This window comes from Bacillus rossius, chromosome 13 (genome assembly GCF_032445375.1).
Source record: "Bacillus rossius redtenbacheri isolate Brsri chromosome 13, Brsri_v3, whole genome shotgun sequence".
NCBI classification, from domain to species: Eukaryota; Metazoa; Arthropoda; class Insecta; order Phasmatodea; family Bacillidae; genus Bacillus; species Bacillus rossius.
In genome coordinates this window covers 11,879,546-11,899,211 of record NC_086340.1, presented here as the reverse complement: position 1 = coordinate 11,899,211, position 19,666 = coordinate 11,879,546, and the positions used below count along the sequence as shown (strand labels likewise).

The following is a 19,666-nucleotide window of genomic DNA, read 5'->3' as shown; positions in this document are numbered from 1 at the left end:
TACCGTGTCTGTCGCGCATCATGGATAGACACCCGGAAATTTCGCAGATTCGTCTGGCCTCAGGGTAGAATTCAAAGTCATAGGCGTGCTCAACTCATGTTTGCTTTCCCATTGGTTGATTTCTTAGAGAGGACATGTTTATCCTTGTTAATTGGCACTACCCATTCGCTTACTACTCTCCTAACTGGGCACTGTCTTGATAAAAATGCAGTCTTATGACGACTCAGTCTGTAAAGCACTAGTTATACGAAGTTTTGTTGGACAGTGACAGGTCACTAAGCCATAAAATGAAATATTGAGAAACTGACAAATTGACATCTTTATGAAACACTTAAGATTAAATCCAAGCGAAGAGATAGAGTTGTACACTTTAAATATTATTCGGAGAGTTCGAGCAATTTTTCACAATATCGCTTCAAACCGAAATAGCACTAAAGAGAGAGAAAATGTACGGGGAAAAAAATACTGTAAGTTTGTGTTCTTAAATAATTAACATTTATACACCGTCAAAACACTCAAAAAACACTAAACTTGCAATATCTATAGAGGAAAATCGATGAGTCACGCCTTTATTCTGTAAATAAAATAAAAATTAGGGTTTCCCAAAACCAAGAAACCTTAGTTTTTCAGGGTTTCGGGAAAACCTATTTTTATTGATGATTTTATGACGGAAAATACATACGAATAGTTATTCCAAAACTCTATACTACATGTTTTAATGATGGCATGATTAGACACAAAAATTTAAAGAAGAACTTGTTTAGTAGAACAATGATAAGTGTTTATGTCATGAATGTGTACAAAATCACGTGACAAGCAGGAGATATCAGCAGCACAATAGTTCAGGATGTAACTCCTCGACCTGGTAAGAGCTGGTACCGTAGCACAGCTGGGGCGTGCAGATGGGCTCCGCCTCGATTAACGAACGCGGATGTTCCGAGAAAAGAGAAGAAAAAAAAAAGACTCGATTTGCCACCGGGTGTGCGCAGCGGGTTCTCACACCTGCGTGGCCAGAGACAGAGAGAGACATAGAGTGGAAGAGAGAGACATAGAGTGGAAGAGAGAGACATAGAGTGGAAGAGATAGACATAGAGTGGAAGAGATAGACATAGAGTGGAAGAGATAGACATAGAGTGGAAGAGATAGACATAGAGTGGAAGAGAGAGACATAGAGTGGAAGAGATAGACATAGAGTGGAAGAGATAGACATAGAGTGGAAGAGATAGACATAGAGTGGAAGAGATAGACATAGAGTGGAAGAGAAAGACATAGAGTGGAAGAGAGAGACATAGAGTGGAAGAGAAAGACATAGAGTGGAAGAGAGAGACATAGAAGAGAGAGAGAGGCTGCCGACGTAGAAATCTCCCCACCTGCGCCGCAAGACGAGGTTTTGCCTCGGGGCCCTATAATCCCCTTCCCATACAGCATCGACTCATCTAAGATGAACCTACTCTCCCGAACAGAATTTTTTTTTCCATTATAAAAAAATTGAGACCAGTATTTGGTGTTAAATATGCTACACCTGTACTCTATATGCTGTATTCCTATTGCACGATAGGACACTGCCGGGCCCTTATTTTTAGGGAACGGATTTTGTCATCCTATCCGTTGCCGATCTGTTGCCCGAAGTCCACGCATGCGCAGAGCTCACTTTTTCGTTGAATTCACTCAGATGGCGGACCCGCGTCTGGCGCCATTAACTAGTATATAGTCATTTTTTGTGATCATCGGGGGACATACCAAGCATGTTGGTGTGCCAAATGAAACTTTATGACGGCGAAACTATCCTGGAATACATTTAGTACACTTCATAACAAGAAACAATCGCAACTTTAAAAAGTGCTAGGGGAAAATTACAGGGCGGTTTTAGTTTTTTTGTGGAATGGTGCAGCTGTCTCTAGTATTTTTGCTTTAACATTTGTATCGATAGTTGCGTAACGTCCGCTAGAATGCGTTGAAACCAGTTTCTACCCTCGCGCAGGGAATCTTTCATCAAAGCTGTTGCCGATTTGTTTCCTTACTGGGTTTCGGTTTGGACAAGTTCTGTAATACGGCACGTGAGTCAGGTTACGGTTGTATCCCAACCAGGCTACCTTGCTCGAACGTCTTGGAATACCGTCCTAAGTGTACCGTCATGGGAACCTCTCAAGCAAGCAGAAAAGAGTGACAATAAGCAACTATCTACTTTTTCAATGTCTGTGACTAGCGTAAAAATTTCCCTTTCAACAGCTTTTCCTCTGTAGCTTATTCACTCAGAAATTTTTCTTTGACAATAGCGTTTAGAGGTGCAGTGAAGGTGATAACAACAAAAAAAACAGAAACGTTTTAACGTAATAAGTTTTAAATTTTCTTACCGTATGTTCTTATAAATTACCAAAAGGGGGAAGGATACCCAATAAAATACTTTAAAAGATACTTTTAACGATAGAATTAACATTAATTTGAAGGAACTAAATGGGTTCTGAGATGCTATTCCTTTACAAGAAAAAAAGGTTATCCGTCTCGATGAATTTGCCTTTAATAACGCTATCTCAGAGCGTCTGTAACGAGCAATTTTCTCGGGCAAGTTTCACAGTGCTTGAAAAAAAAAATTGGAATATTCAATCAACCATGAAAATTTTAATTCTGGACCTATTTTGACGGGTTTTAGTTTTCTTGGACCCTTAAATCGCGGAGAACATCACACACATAAAGCAATGCAAAGTATAAAAAACATTGGTTGTCTGTAAAGTCGGTTTACGGGCGATAGTTTAACGTGACGTCATAACAAAACATTGATGAAATGATTGCATACTTTTATGAATAAAATTGAATAATTTTTATTGAATTATCATTATTTTGTATGGATACAAAGAAGGAGTGAAATGAAATCTACAATTTTATTTATAAATTTACTTTTATTTGCACTCATTAATTCAAATATGTTTATTACTTTAACGAACAGATTATTTTAACTATAACTTTTATACATGTTTGCTATTTAACTTCTTCCAATCTGTGTTATTCTGTTAAGGATATTACGGTGATAGGAAAAGTAGGAAACGAATGGGAGTGTTTCAAGTTTAATGTGCCTCGAAAAAGTCAAATCGATGGTTGTTCCAATCGAGTGGAAGAGAGATAGATGCGGCGCAAGCGTACAATGAGCGTAACGGGACAATGAGTCATCATTTTTCGTGCGTGCAGCCGGCGTTCATCGATTTACTAGACGTTGTCACGTCAAAAAAAGTGCGGGGTGCTTTTTAAGATATTATCGAAATGATACTCCTTCTACTCATATCTGTCAATAAAATATTTATAACTATTGACATCATGCACCCCACGCTTTTTTTTTAAAATAAAATCCCTTTTTTCCGTATTTACACTATTATTAATTTATATTTATTTAAAAAAATTTACACTATTCTTAATTCAAATTTATTTTCTATTTTTTTTGTTTGGTTTTATATATAAAGCGTGTTTTTTTTTAGTTTTTTAAACCATTATTTAGTTAACGATATTTCGCAGCTCAATTTTATACAAAAACTTTCAGTGTGCATGTCCAATCCATACGTTTTGTGTCTTATTGATCCAGAACCTCTGTGTTAGCTCTGACAATTCAATCACAGCGTTGGTACTTATAGATAATAACTACTGATAATTTCCTTGCCACTCTCACTATCTTGTAATATATTTTTTTAGTTCTATTATTACAACGGTTCCATGGTGTAATGGTTAGCACTCTGGACTCTGAATCCAGCGATCCGAGTTCAAATCTCGGTGGAACCTGTAGATTTCATAATTTTGGTTGATATGATTTTCAGGAGATTAAAAGCAACTAATGTTGATGCCGTGTTATACACAGAATGTCTTTAAAATAATAGAATATTCTGTCCAGGGTTGAACATCCCCCACGGTTTGCAAGTTCATAGACGAATTGAAAACCAGAAAATGGGTTACTTAGCTTGGTTTGGTGACTCGCATGTGATAAAAATAAATATAGTTTAAAAAACTAAAGAAACATGCTTTTAAAGATTATCAAACTAAAAAGTAAAAAAAAATTTAAAATTTAATTTATGACAATAGTATATAAGCAATACTAGTATAAATGAGAAAAAAGCTTGAGGCGCTTTGTGCCATATTTTTTGTATATTAAGCGCCCCATGCTTTTTTCTCATTTATACTAGTATTGCTTATATACTAGTCATAAATTAAATTTTAAAATTATTTTTTACTTTTTAGTTTGATAATCTTTAAAAGCATGTTTCTTTAGTTTTTTAAACTAGGGGAGAGTTGGCTAAAACGGGGTACTTAGTGTTTATATGCTCATTAAGTGGCTGGTAATTATACCTGAGTATCCATTATTTGCAAGTAAACACTATATATATCCCTACTGATATTGTGCATATGAAGAGTCGGATCCAAGCAATGTGAAATAAAACATTAATATTTTTCTTTCATGTTGCTAAGTACCCTGTTTTATCATACCGGTCGGATAAAACGGGGTACATCAATGTCGAACATATTAGTGCAGGTATTTAGATACAAATTGAGACATATTTAATACAAATGTGTTGACAACGTAATTTCATATGATTTATGACTTGTATGTATATTACAGTTTACTATGATACATTAACAAATAGCACAATAAGGAAGTCAAATGTCATCATTATCAGTTTGTGAGGATCCCATTTTTCAAAATGCCTGAAATCACAGACTCTCTGAGTATCAGTGCAAGTTATACAATACATTTATAGCAAAAACAATATTCTATCGCTGGAAAAAAATCACAAGTGTAAGGACCAACATCATCAGTGTCTATACCTGCACACTGTTCGTGTGCCCATTCATCGCACATAACACACTTAATCCACCCTTCTTCTGATTTGAAGTTTGAATACAAGTCATAGCAGAAGAGACATGCTGCATTTGTTTCCTCTTCATCAGATGTTTCAGAGTTGTCCTGAGTCATTACGGATATTTTACTGCATTTTTTATTACTGTAGTCTTTGCGAGTTGTAGACTCATTAACATGTGACCTGTCTCTAGATTAATTCAGTTTTCTTTTTACTGTTTTGGGATTAGCAGTAAAACTATGCGCAGATGTCTTACTTTGTGCAGCAATTAGGCCTAGTTCCTTTTTATAAGGGGAGCTCGTGAGGATCACAGTTTTGCCACGTCTCCTGTTATTTTTGGTTTCAACCTTCCTCTGAGCTATAGGTATGGGTTTAATGCCGATGTGGCTGTTGATTTGGATGCTTCGGAATCCAAAAGACACTGCGAAAATGGCCCATGAGATTCATGTTGGCTAGATGCAGGTTCAGATGTGCTGACCATAGGTTCAGATTCAGCCATGGTAGGTTGTACCAATTGTTGGTGGATGCTTGAAATGGCCAAACTTTGCTTCCTCTAAAGGCCATTCAGTGGTTTCAGCATGTTGGAACATCCAGCCCAAGCCTAAAACATAATAATTCACACATTATGATGCTTCTTATTTTAAAAAGTCAACATTCAGCAATATAATAGAGATTTTATTTAGTTTTTTTCCAATAAATATATTAAAAACTGATACATATTTATTTTTTACACTTCTCAGAATGCAATAATTTTAAAGTGCTTGCCTTTCTTAGTAGCATCCTCAAGCGATAAACCAATTCTGGCTTTTTTCACTCTCGCTTTAAGAAGTTGATTGTGGGACGCCAAACATTTTAGAAGCCTTAGGGTCCCATTCTGGGAGCCAAAACCTCAGCAACTGTATTTTTCATAGCATCTTGAAACCAAGACTGTCTGTTGGTTTGGCGAACATAAGGCATGATTATTCACTGTCTAAATAAAATACTGTACATTAATTTGTGCCCGAAACCAAATAAATAATGGTTTGGAACTTATGGGTAACAATATCAAATGATCATTGTACTTAAAGCTATAGTTAAGAAACGGTTTGATAAAACAGGGTATAGTCGGATAAAACAGGGTACTACCCTGTTTTAACCGACTACGCAGTACCCTGTTTTGTCAGACTACGCCTTGCTACAAAATAAATTCATTTCTAAGGAACGATGAGAAACGTACAAGTTAGTACACACACGTATTTGTAGTGCATACTACACTCATTTATATGCCCACTCACCTGTATAGTTTGACGGTTTCATTCATCTGCAGTTATCATACAAACAAAAGCCAAAAATTACATCACATCAGTCAGAAAACACACTTTTCTCAATAGACAACGCTTGACGCTGCCGACTGCCGCGCTATTTGTTGCTGGCTAGCGGTACTCGTACTAGTAATTAACTGACACGAGCAGAGGTAGATGGCAGCACGGTATAGTGGAAATAACAGCGGTACCCCGTTTTATCAGACCACCCGGTTTTGTCCAACTCTCCCCTATATTTATTTTTAACTTTTTAGTTTGATATTCTTTAAAAGCATGTTTTTTTTTAGTTTTTTAAACAATATTTATGTATAATTATCATACGGAAATGAGTTACCGACACTACCTATTACCTTTGAATATATATACTGTATAGAAGTCGCGAGTGGATAGGATTTACTCTACGTTTTTCAGAAGCATATGATGAGCAGCTTGGGAACTTCACCGCTGCAGTGCGCTGCCGTAACGCCCTGTATCGTCTTAGTTGTTATTTACACGTTAGAGCGCAGCTCTGTCGCCCGCTGTCATTCCCCGCACCCCCCACCTATCATTCACTGCAGCTCAAGTTCGTTCAAAGAGAGGGGGAAGGGGTGTTTGAAGAGTTCGACACTTGTCCGCTAGGGACCACCACAAGTCGATGCCCTAGAGATGGTGGCGTTTGCAGCGGTGAATTAACCAACTACCTCAAAACCGTATTAGAAATTTTAACCTGGGCTGGCGACTTCTATACAGTATATATATTCAAAGCTATTACCATCTGAGATAACTATTTGGAGTTGCAACGTCACAATGAAATGGTAAAGTCTCTCCGAATCATTTACAGTTAGATGTATGGATATAATCTTAAAATTTACCGAAAAAAAAAAAAATTTCGGCGTGGCCAGGTGTAGAACCCACGATCGCTGAATCCGAAAGCTGACTTCGCGCGCCTTAGACCGCTCGGCTAACGAACGTAATGAAATTAGTGGGACATTTTACAGTGATGAGCCACTCACTCTTAGTCGAAAGAGTTACAGACGGACAGACAAACATACAGGTGAAGCTAATATAAAGCATGTAAAAAAGACTTATGTACGGTTGTACTTCTAACTTTTGCTGCGTGCGGTACATCAAAATGCGATAATTGTACACAATTGCAAGAGGTATCCGGAGTTTTGCTGCTGCTAACAAGCATCTACGTCGACGTACAACTTTGTGAGTACATGGCGGGGGAATGCTTAGATCGACACTACTCGATACCTGAATGGATCCTCTTCAAAAATACGTGGGCAAGCATGACTTTTGAAAATTTCTCTATCCGCTTTGCATTTAATAAAAGGAGAGTGAGGTGGTATATTCGGCCGTTAACCTTTATGGAGTTGTAACTAGCCTGTGCCCTAGTGTGGGCAAAGTTTGGAAGCTGAAATGTTAGAATTTTGTTAAACTTGTTAGCCACGATAGAAGGTCTCGTGCTGAATCTGACTAGAGCTCCCAACAGAACTCCTGACCAGTCCTCAGAAGATTACCAAGGAGTAACTTATTACATATTTTATTCACAGCCTCTGCAATATTTGTCTATTCGCTTTCTAACGTTCATTAATTTTGGTAGTTGTTACTGTGTCCGCATAATGAGTTATATTTTTCGGTATTTACAAACACTCTGAGCAGTGTTACCACTTTGTACGTCATTAGGATCGTCACAAGAGAGATTTTCTAATTGGCTTAAGATTTCTCCCTATAAAAAAAATTGGTTCTTTGTAAAGTCGGTTTACGGACGATAGTTTAACGTGACAACGTCATAACAAAACATTGATGAAATGATTGCATACTTTTATGAATAAAATTGAATCATTTTTATTTTAATAATAAAACCATATATAGGGGAGAGTTGGGTAAAACAGGGTAGTTGGGTAGAACGGGGTACCACTGTTATTTTCCGTACACGTGCTGCTATCTGTGTGTACGTTTGGTAAGTTACTCCTCTACACGTCGTCACTAGAGTGAGGTAGTATGAAGTGTCGCACAGTATTATTTCGTGCGTAATAATGGAAATTACAAATTTATGATGTTTCACTAAAATGTTTAGCGTGTATTGGCTATACAATATTTAATCAGTGGTTGCAGATATATTTTATGGTAAGTTGTATTCAAGTAAAGTATTATATTTGCTATGTTGTGCCATAGTAACCGATGTAATTGACGGGTGTTAAGATTTTCTGTTGTCGTTTTTGCTTGAGAACCTGCATGTAGGGTAAAACAGGGTACACAGGTAATGGGTAAAACGGGGTAGTACCCCGTTCTGCCCAACCAGTTTCCTGTTTTAACCATTTTTTCGATCAATTGTGCAAATGACTTTTAAAATTAAAAACAGTTTTTTTATGGATACTAAATGTTATACAGAGTTACCTACAGTACATTTATACAGTCACCCAAAAGACAACAACTGACCGAGCTAACCCCAGACCTTCAGAACCGAGTGGAAATGACACTGTCGGTGATATTCCACTAACTGCTGCAACAACTGACCGAGCTAACTCCAGGCCTTCAGAACCGAGTGGAAATGACACTGTCGGTGATATTCCACTAACTGCTGCAACAACTGACCGAGCTAACTCCAGGCCTTCAGAACCGAGTGGAAATGACACTGTCAGTGATATTCCACTGACTGCTGCAACAACTGACCGAGCTAACTCCAGGCCTTCAGAACCGAGTGGAAATGACACTGTCGGTAATATTCCACTGACTGCTGCAACAACTGACCGAGCTAACTCTAGGCCTTCAGAACTGAGTGGAAATGACAGTGCAGGTGATATTCCAGTGACTGCTGCAACAACTGACCGAGCTTACACAAGGCCTTCAGAGTCCCATGGAAATGTCAGTGTTGGTAATATTCCTGGGACATCTGGTTTGGTATCTTCACCAACTGAATCTCGTTTAGGCCTATCTGATAAAAACAATCGTAATGCTTCATCAAACAGTAGCTTCACAATTCCACCGACTACAGTGATGCCGATTCCCCATGCCAAAAGAAACCTGCATAAGGAAGAGGACGACGACGTGGCAAGGCAGCTGTGCTGACCGACTCGCCATATAAGAACGAACTAATTATTATTCAGTCAGCTTCACCAAAATCTTTAAAAAGGAAAAATGCTGGTGTGTCTAAATCTCAAAACAGTTCTAAAAAACATAAGAATAAAGAAGACAGCAACAAATCCATACCAACAGTAACTTTGCGTGTGTCTGATGATGATGACGTTCCTTGCATGTATTGCGCTGAACAGTTCTCCACTTCAAAATCAGCCGAAAGTTGGGTGCAATGCTTAAAGTGTCATTCTTGGAGCCATGCAGGATGTGCTGGTGTAGACACAGATGACTATAGGCCATTTGAATGTGATTTCTGCCAGTTTTGAATATAGACTCTGACCTTATTTTGTGTTCTGACGGGCCTACTAAGACATATTAGGCTAATTAAACAATCATATGTTTTGTCAGATATTTGGGTTAACCGCATATGCAAGGTTGTGTTATAGATAATTAGATTATGCTATTAGACTAACCACTTCCTCAAAATTAACAGTGTTGTGTTATTGTTGTTCAAACAATGTTTGTGATTTTCCGCAAACCAATGTTTTGTGAAGTTTTACTGCAAATACAGAGGAACATGTAAGGTGAAGGCTTATAATTGAATTTTTTTTAATTCTCATATTTTTACTGACAATTGTATTTATTTGTCATATTACATGATGTTCAGAATTTTTTATAATGCACATACGTAATCATTTAAAAATCTGCTTTCTGTACCCCGTTTTACCCAACCAGTTGGGTAAAACAGGGTAGTGTGCATACATTCAAATAATGAAAAATCTCTGCAATAATAATATTTCAGAAGACACAGTACTAGTTGCAGAATTAAACTCACATTCTAATCTACGCATGCTGATGGTTTCAGACAGATACCGCAATATTAAAACAATAAATTAAAGCGATTTATACTAAGTACCCCGTTATACCCTACTCTCCCCTACTTGAATTTATACTAGTAATCAGATTTTTAGAATGCTAGAATAATTAACCTTTATTGCCGAAATTGTTATTGTAATAAGCAATGAAAACCACATTAACTTTTCACTTCACTTTATAAACAGTCGACGAAACAGTTCACGTGTAGATGACTTGTAATTAATTTTAAAAACTGGCTTTTAGCTATAAAGTTTAAATATAATTATGAACGTGTTTTCATATAAATAAACTGTAATCAAATACCTATCATCAATTATATGAATCACCATAATTTTTTAGTCAATTGTAACATAACCTATTATTACTGCACTCGCCGACAGAAGCTACTTTTTTTGACGTGACGTCTAATAAATCTATGAACGCCGGCTGTATGCACATTGTTCCGTTACGCTGTGTCCCGTTACGCTCATTGTTCCGTTACGCTGTGTTCCGTTACGCTGCCAGTATAACCATCTTTTGAAAAAAAAAAATCACAGATACGCATTTGAATCAATCAATACCTTTGCGTCCGTGACACGAGGGAAAATATAGAATCTTTCTAGCCGGAAAGCCTGTACTGCACTGGCGAAAATTTCGTCGCTCTGGCGTCACAGAGGTGCGTGAACGTGATTATTTATAGGAATATTATAATTATTGAAGTGAAAATTTCAATAGGAAGGTTTGGATAGGGAGTAAATTCATGTAAGTTGTCATCGACATGGTCACGTGACGTGAATGTGTTTATATATATATATATATAACTTAGTGGTGCGCTCGCAGCCAGTACACGTTTTCAGCTCCTGTACATCAGTGCTGTGCATATTTGAATCGAATGTGTGCAGTGTTAAAATTGTGTTTTTGTTCAATTTTTATTTTAAATCTTAAGTATACGATTACTGTGCAGTAAAAAGTGAGTATAAAATATATTAATATTCTCATATAGATATATAGTTTTAATAACGAAGAAAACTGAGTCTTTGTAGCAATATAACCTAAAAATTAAGAACATCATTAATTTTTTTAATACCTGCAATTACTAAGCAATGCATTTCTTGTAGTACCTAATTTGGGAGTTATTTTACTAACGTGATAAAACAAATTTGTTGTGTGATAATATTTTTTCGTAAAAATTGCGAAAAAGTTCTGTTTTTTTTATCAAAAACATTTTTCGTATGTTACACAATTATATTTTACGAAGTTTGTATTTCTTATTTCAAATTATATTTGCATTTTATAAATTCTATTATTAATATTAACAATAGTTACTTTGCTTTACTAGTTTTAATTTAAGACCTAACAATTAATTTATATTTCCAAAAATAACAACACTGTTTGTTTATGGTTTTAAAATTTTCACTTCTGTCGGCAGTCCTCATGACTGTTTTGAAATTTTTTTTTAATTCGCGCTGGGTGGTTCCCTGAGCGACTCTGGACGAACGACGGACGTCTCTTGCTGCGTTCCGACTGGCTGCTGCTGTCAGCCGCGGGTCGGAGATTGAAGCAATGAGGAAGGAAAGGAAAGACAGAAAGAAAGGAAGAAAGGAGAAGAAGAAGGACAAGATAGAAAGAGATAGAGTGAGAGAGAGGGGTTCGGTGGGTCCGCCCCTCGACCGGATATCCTCCGCGTGTGGCAGAACAAGACTTCTCTCGCCGCGGTCAAGGTCACAAGGACCTCAGAGCTGCGGTCCAGGGGCCGCAAGCGCCCACTGTGGCGACGCGGCGCGGCGGCGGCACGAAATGGGTCGTTACCACAACGCCGAAATACCACAACGCCGAAATACCACAACGCCGAAATACCACAACGCCGAAATACCACAACGCCGAAATACCACAACGCCGAAATACCACAACGCCGAATACCATAACGCCGAATGCCAAATTGACCGCAACGCCGACAGCTATAAAACTGCTGTGTACCACAACGCCGAATTACCACAACGCCGAAAATTGTTGCTGCGGGGAAGGGGGAGGGGGGGGGGCCACAGGAGCAAAATGAAAAACAACTGAATGAATTTGTGTGCTAACCTTACCTAACGTAACCTTTGTAGCAGTCCGGCAATGACATTTTTTCGGCGTTAATGTATTTCGGCGTTGTGGTAATTCGGCGTTGTGGTACACAGCAGTTTTCTAGCTGTCGGCGTTGCGGTCAATTTGGCATTCGGCGTTATGGTATTCGGCGTTATTGTACGTTCGGCGTTGTGGTGCGTCCCCGCACGAAATCAGCGCCGCGCGCAAAAAAGGTGATACACAGGGCGTTCGCAAACCTGCGGGGAGACAAAACCTGAAATGGGTGGCAGGAAAATGCCAAAAATCAGAAATTCAAAATATGGGCCAGAAGCAAAAAAAATATATAATCCTTTTACGAAATTCTCCACGAACAATTTTTTAAATATTTTATGTATATTATATATATATATATGAAATATTTGTATGTAAGACTCCCTTTCCCATACAGCCACATTTAAAAGTGTTACTTCATATTTAGAAAAATATCTGTTTGGAATCGTAATACAGGATCATTAGAAATGTTAATTTATAAGCTGCAATAAGTTTAAGAAAATTATATATCTCAATAATTGTTTTTGAGTCTAATAATTCGTGTGGGGTGAATTATAGGAACATTATTACGGAAAATAAATTCTTGACCAAAATTATAATAATCATTAATTATTAGGTCATACACATAATTTAATTATGCGTAGTCTTGTTTCGCCTTTGGATATGGGCAATTTAGGATAAGAAAAAATAAATCAAAAGTGAATGTTTCAACCCCTCTCCTTTTTTCTCATAAAAACTATAAGGCAGTCAAGATATAAAAACACATTCAAACATAGTAACATACACAAAACATTAAAAAAAAAAAAAACTGGCAGTGCTTTTACTTAAACCAGCAAATTTTAGTTTTATAACTGTTTTGTTGATCTGGATGCGTACATAAAATAGAATACTATTAATAATTTTAAGTAATTATTGATTCTGTGTTACATATAAAAATTATGTTGCAGTACAAATATAAGTTTCTTAATTATACATCTTAGCCTCATGCCTGTTATTTTTTTTTTTTTCAATAATTTTTTCTGTCAATGTGTCCGACATGAAGTAGGCCTAGCTATATATTGGTAACCACTTATTTGAAGGGGAAAAAAATTCTATTTGAATTTTTTTCTAATCGAATATAAAATTTATGAACATCGAATATAAAATCATTCACTGATATAGTCTATTTTCAGTAGGCTACTCCTATACCACTATGCTGTGTCAGTTCTGAGTGAGCTCTTCCATGCACATACACGGTCTCTCTTAACAGAAGAAAAGCATGGATAGTACATCAATTAATACGCCTTAATTACGATTATACTGGGGGGCCTCTTACAACGTTGGTTGTTTAATTGGTGTTCTCGTACAAAAAAAACAACACGGGGAATTTAGTGACTAAAGGCATATTCATTAAAATTAAAAAAAAAAAAAAGAACAGCTAAAAATTAAACCGCATAAATGGCTGTTTCTGTTTGCGACTGCGAGCACATTAAAATCATCCCATGGGTGAGGGGAGGAAGGGAGGGATGGGGGAATAAAAATCTCGTATTCCTAGAATTAAACATGGCCCATTAATTTTTTCCGCGCCATTTAAAGCTGATTAATATCGACAGTGGAACTCTGAGTAAAAACGAACGGCCCGGGTAATAGTAGAAATCACAATGTCTGCGCGTGAAAAGTAGAGAATTGTGCAGTTAAAAAAAAAAAAAAAAAAAAAAAAAAAATCTGTTGTGCTCTGCTAACTACCAACTAGGGAAACGTTTTCCCTTTCAGCGAAGATTTTTTTTTTAATCCGTTGGGTATTTTTTACCCATTGTGCTTTTATTCCGGTTAGTTAATCGATGATGGGTACGGCTATACACTAAATATAAATTATAATTTAAAATCCCGGACTTCATTACAACTCTTGCTACGGCCCACCAACCAACTTCATATGTAACTTCTTGTAAAGATTATTTCAACAGAAGTTTTATGTAACTTTTCCAACCAATTAAATAAGTTAAAAAAAAATATCGGTGCTTGTATTATATTTCGCTTTAAATACGAGTCCATGAAACATTAACAGCGTCTACACGATTACGTTTGTATCATATTTTCTTTTTTATAAAAACTGCTTAAGGGAGATATATTTTTATAGCCTTAGCTAATATATAGTAGTTCTAATTGAGAATCGGTCTTCAGTCATGCAAACCTTTTGAGCATATTGGTTTTGTAAGAGAACCAAATGAAATCGTTTTTTCAAAATTCTTACAAAATTTCTTTTGGTGTATCTGACTCGTAATTTGGAGCATCTTAGAAGTACATAGCATCTCAGTTGTCGTCTCAGGTCTTTCCCGCGTGTTCTCGAGTGCAGCGGGTAAAACGACAGGTGGACGACTCAAAGATCAGTCGCTCAACGAAGCAATCCAGGGAGGTCATTTCCGACCGCGCTACGTCATAATCGGCACTGTTGCCCCTGTTCCCGAGCACACCCATAACAACCTCCAGTGGTGCTTTTCCAGATTACTTTACGTTATTTTTCAGACGTTTAAGGTGGGAAGCCTAAGATGTACATCAAGTTCTGTCCCTGCCCCGAACACGCCCGAATATTCACCTTCGGCCAACCTCGGGTTTATTTATATTTATTTATATTTCTCTCTATTTTAATGTAGCTATACTAACCTAACTAACCGTCCATAGTGTTTCAAAGTGTTTTAATGTAGCTATAACCTAACCGACCACTTTTAATATTTGAATTCATTTTTTCCTGCGCAAAAATAAAACAAATCCCGAGGTTGGCCGAAGGTGAATAGTTCGGGCGTGTTCTGGCAGGGACATAACTTGATGTACATCTTAGGTCTCTCGTTTAAGGTAGCATAACTAGCAGCTCCGAAGAAGAGGTGTGTAGACTTAAATGGCCCTACGGCAAAGAGACTTTATTAGCTTGTATTTTTTAACTCGAGTCGCCTAGACTGTGATAAGTTACCCTACTGCCCTTGGGGGTGTTGGGGGGAAGTGAATTGAACGGGTTAAATTGGTTTCCGAGAAGAAGCGGCCAGTTCCGCACGGGTCTTGATTTATTTTATGTTTAGTTTTAAAGCTGGGTTTTTCTTTCCTTCCTTCCCCCACGAGCGATCGGCATACTTCGGAGAACTTCGGAACTCTGTTCGGGTGAAACTGTATAGGCTTTTCCCCTACCCCTTCCTAGCGTGTGGTGGTGTGGGGGGGGGGAGGAGAGGGGGCAACAAGCCCATGCGAGAATCTCGTCAAGTGGCGCGAGACGCTATCTGCGTGCGGTTAACTGGCGGTCCGGCCCACGGCTTTTGGATGGAGGGGGGAGGGAGATCGCCCCGCACGCACGCACGCAGACACGCAGACACGCAGACACGCAGACACGCAGACACGCAAGAGAGATCGGACGGAGGGGAAAAAGGAAGCCATCGTCGATTTCCCCCACCACGATACCTTGCGAGAGTCCCGTCGACGCTTTTTTAACACTCCCCCACCTTGTGTCACAACGTCTGCGACGTGTGACATCTGTGACATCTAAGGACTCTCGGCATAAACGGGATTCGGTGGGAGCGATTTCCGTGGAATTCACCAGAAGTCGCAGGGAACGGAAATGTGTAACACGAGTTCACAAAGCCAAAGGGAAACTTTATAAATTGTTTTGTGAATTCTTAACAATACGGTTAGTATTTAAATAAACATTTCTTGTAGAAAATCAGATCCAAAGCCGGGGTTTAGTTTTTTTTTTTTTCAAATTCCTTTTTTCGGTATTATCGGAGCCGTTTCATTATATAGTTTAAAATGTCGGTCTGCAATTCAAACGATTCAATAGTAGTCGAATAGCGATTTATAGCGACGTGTGCGGAAACTACATGCGATTCGCGTCAATAAATAGTTGAAAACACACAATTTGCGTATATATTTATCGCGCTCGGCATTATTTTTAAAGAATTATACGTTACAGTACGAAACTCGGAAACGAATTTTAAGTTCATTTGCAACATGAAAACACATAATTGTTCGTTACCGAGTCTGTATGTTACACGTCTTTGTCGAGTACTGATTTGACTTTCACGCTTTCCTTCCTCCACCCCCCTCCCTTTTTTTTTTTTTTTTTTCACCGAAATGGAAACAATCGCCAACAGGAAGAGTAGGTATACTGTTTAAAAAATATATCACCGTAAGGTGGGTCTCACATGACATTAGATTTTTTTTTCTTCATTGCCTTGTATTTCTAATAGTTAAGGGCTACTTGTGTAACTGCAACGTTATACCTATTTAGCACTTGTCTTTGTCAAAAAAATCTCAACAGATCATATATTATTTTTCAAAGGTGTTTTTTTCCCGTGGCAACGCCATATTTACCTCAATACTTCTTTAAAATTATGTTTAATATTAATTTTGATGCTTATGTTTCCCGCTTTTGATGAAAAATAGACAAATAGTTAAACAATGTTTTCGTTAAAAAAAATTTTTATTGAAAGCATATTATTTATCTTCCTTAAACTCGGGGTGGTTGAGTTCTTACGCTAAATTACTGTTGTCGTTGCAAGTGGTAAATGTGACGTACGTTAATACATATTTATCTTAAACATACGAAATTTTAGAATTTAACAACTAACGGGGATAAATGGGTACCAAAATACACCATATTGGGTTCAGCATTTTCACGCAGCAGAATATTTTTACGCTTAACATTTAAAATTTTGATTCCCAAATTTAACAGATCACACACTGAGTTATTTTAAAGGCCATAAAAGTTTAGTTATTGGCAGGATTACTACAATTGCATTAATACCAAAAAAAATTAACTCATTTTTATAAGCACATTGACTTCACAGAATATAAAATTTATAATAACCAGGCATTATGTATTAACTTTATTAGAGTCCACAAAAAATATGCCACGCTTTAAGGATGCCAATTTTTTTTAATTAAAAAACATTATTACGTCCTAAATATGTTTTTTGTAAAACCATGTTTTTATTAATTTTTTTCCAGTTTCCATGTCTGGCCTTTAAACTGAAGGGGCAATGCACTAAAAATTACGTAACCACAAGTGAAAAAATGTATTCTTCATGAGTGAACGAATATAAGTTTTAGAAAGAAAAAAAAGAGAAATAAAGAGAGCGAGCGAGCTTTCTGTTGTGGCAAGCCTGGCTTTTAAATGGCTTTTTGGTTTTATTGTCACGTCCATTTCCCTCGCCAGGTGACGTGCTTTTAGGTCTCGAACTTTTTCTCCGCTTCCACTTTCCAGCTTTCTCCTATCTCCTCGTCGTTCATGATTTTTCTTTTCTTTTCTTTCTTTCCGTCCAAGCCAGCGGCGCACCAAAGAGGAAGTGACGAGGCAACGGAGGAAACACGCGAGCAAAGTCTTAGGCCGGTTGCACGCTGTGCTTTTTGACAGTTGTTTTCCACCCGGTGATTTTCTTCAAGTTCAATCGTCTGCATGTTCGATTCTAAATCAATTCACTTTGTGCATTACTGACAGATCTGCATCTTGCACTCCAAGAAAAAAAAGCAAATCGAAAGAATGTTCAGTCTTGGAAAAAAAACATCTGCGGAATTTACAGAGACGCAGTGCCAAGTGACGCATCGTGTAACATCGGCCTGAAAGGCACCGTCTATCACTGCTTAAGGCTCGGTCTAAAAACGCCACGTTGATTTTCTTATTACCTTTTCAAGGGCTATTTCTGAAATTATATCTTGATTCTTCCCTTGCATTTGTTTTTTCTGCCACAAATAGTTTCAACAAATATTCACTTAGTGTAATAACATGGGTCGCGGAAGTCATAAAATCAATGTGCGCCAGTCTTTCGATAAATACTCGCACGTGATGTGTAAATTCTAACCGCGGTAACGAGTAAATTCGCGTGTTCTCATGTTGCAAATACTCTTATGATACGAGACTCTTTGACACGAAATTTTAACGTAGAATTCTTAAAAAAATAATGACGAACGTGATAGGTGTACGAAAATTGTTTTTCCAACTACATTTCTTGACGCGAAATCACACGTAATTTACGCACAAACACTCTCTCTCTCTCTCTCTCTCTCTCTCTCTCTCTCTCTCCTCCCCCCCCCCCAAACACACACACACACAGTAAGATTACTTTCGAATCATTTGATTAGCAGACTGAAATTTTAAATTAAATAATGAAACGGCTCCGACAAAAGAGATAAAGACTTGAAATAAAAAAAAACTAAACCCCGGCTTTGGTTCTGATTTTCAACAAAGAACTTCATTAAATTTATCGATATTGTTATTATTCATTAAAACGTTTATGGTATAAAGTTTCCTTTAGCTTTGTGAACGCGCCATCCGCCACAGACAGGGTTACGTATTTCCGTTCCACGAAATTTACTCCCACCAAATGCTGTATACCGAGAGCTAAGATGAAACGCATCAAAAAAATATATATTGTTACTTGCGCGCCTTTGCATACGGTATCAAAGTGAATATCTGTTGAGAATATTACATTTGTGCCGAACCACGAACGCAGTAGGTACAGAGTTAAAATCTTTCAAATAGCACTTAATTAAAATTAAATTACAAAAAAAAACTGAAGAAAAAATGGTTGCTTGAACTTACGTACGCGCGTTAGTAGGTAATAAAAAAAATAACAAAATGTTGCATGCAATAAAGTAATACAAATAAAAAAATTATTGTAGTGATAAAGTATAAACTCAATCAAATTAAAAAAATTCATAAATATTAAGTATTTGATATAAATATAAAAATGTGTATAAAATTATTAACCTTAGTAAAATAATTTTAATTTTAATTAATGAAAATCAATACAGATGCTAAGTGTTTATAATAATTTATTAATTTTAAATTATTTATTAAATTATGTCATAATTTATAATGCATAGGTATATATTATATATATATTGAGGAACATAACCTCACTTATATAAATACTTTTCACGTATTTAATAAACACAATTTCTATCACTAATATTCATAACACATTTTTAATTATATGAACCAGTATTCAATATCAATCACTCAAGTATATGATTTAAAGAGCAGCTATATAATTTTTATTTGTACGTAACCTTTTTTTTTATCCGGTAAAATTTTTGTAAAAATTCACTCTCGTCATTTTTTTTTTCTTTCATAACGCTCTGAAAAGAAACAGAGAGTTAAAAAAAAAAAAAAATCAACATGGCGTGTGGCGCGGATTCTCGAGGGCGTCGTTCGCGCTCAGTTGATCCGCCAGTCCTCCACGTGTGACGTCATGTGTGAGCGATCAGCTGGGAGTGACTTCGCAGCCTCTGGTATCTGGGCCGAACCCCAGGACCACGGTTCCTCCCCCCCCCCCTCCCCCCAACGGTCAGCTGACCGTTCGGGTGATCATCCAGTCCTGCTGTTTGCTCGGGACACCTCGCGATGACCGAACAGAAAAAGGGAGAGAGACAAACCACCACCCCCCCCCCCGGGTCACTCTTATCGACACCTGCGAATCTCTTCCCGATATGTGGTATCTCGAAGAATACCAACTAGGGAAGCCTACAACTCACGTA

At 37.4% G+C, this 19,666-nt stretch overlaps 1 non-coding gene across 1 annotated transcript; it reads left to right on the top strand.

The window, feature by feature from the left end:
* The first annotated feature begins 3,693 nt into the window (after positions 1-3,693).
* Trnaq-cug (transfer RNA glutamine (anticodon CUG)) lies at positions 3,694-3,765 on the top strand. Its single transcript has one exon. It is a non-coding gene; the product is annotated as a tRNA-Gln (tRNA).
* The last annotated feature ends 15,901 nt before the right edge of the window (positions 3,766-19,666 follow it).